Genomic DNA, 260 nt, shown 5'->3' with positions numbered 1-260 from the left:
GCCCCCATGTTCCTATCAAAGTTTTCTGCAATACGGTATTCCTATATACGTTGTTAAAAAACCATTGACTCAACCATGGAATTCACACAACGCGTTCATCAAATATTATTTTTCCTTTTCCTCTTATTTTTTTGTTCCTTCCGTTATAATTTTCTTCTCGGACAACGAAAATGACTAAAATCAAGGAAAATAGAAACGAGTGGTGTATCACCGTTATCACTTTTCACATCGAAATAATAATAATAATAATAATTTTTTGT

The sequence above is a fragment of the Polistes canadensis genome, unplaced genomic scaffold (assembly GCF_001313835.1).
Source record: "Polistes canadensis isolate GaletaPanama2010 unplaced genomic scaffold, ASM131383v1 scaffold_68, whole genome shotgun sequence".
Classification (NCBI taxonomy): domain Eukaryota; kingdom Metazoa; phylum Arthropoda; class Insecta; order Hymenoptera; family Vespidae; genus Polistes; species Polistes canadensis.
The sequence above is the reverse complement of the archived record's forward strand: the minus strand, read 5'-3'. Positions refer to the sequence as shown.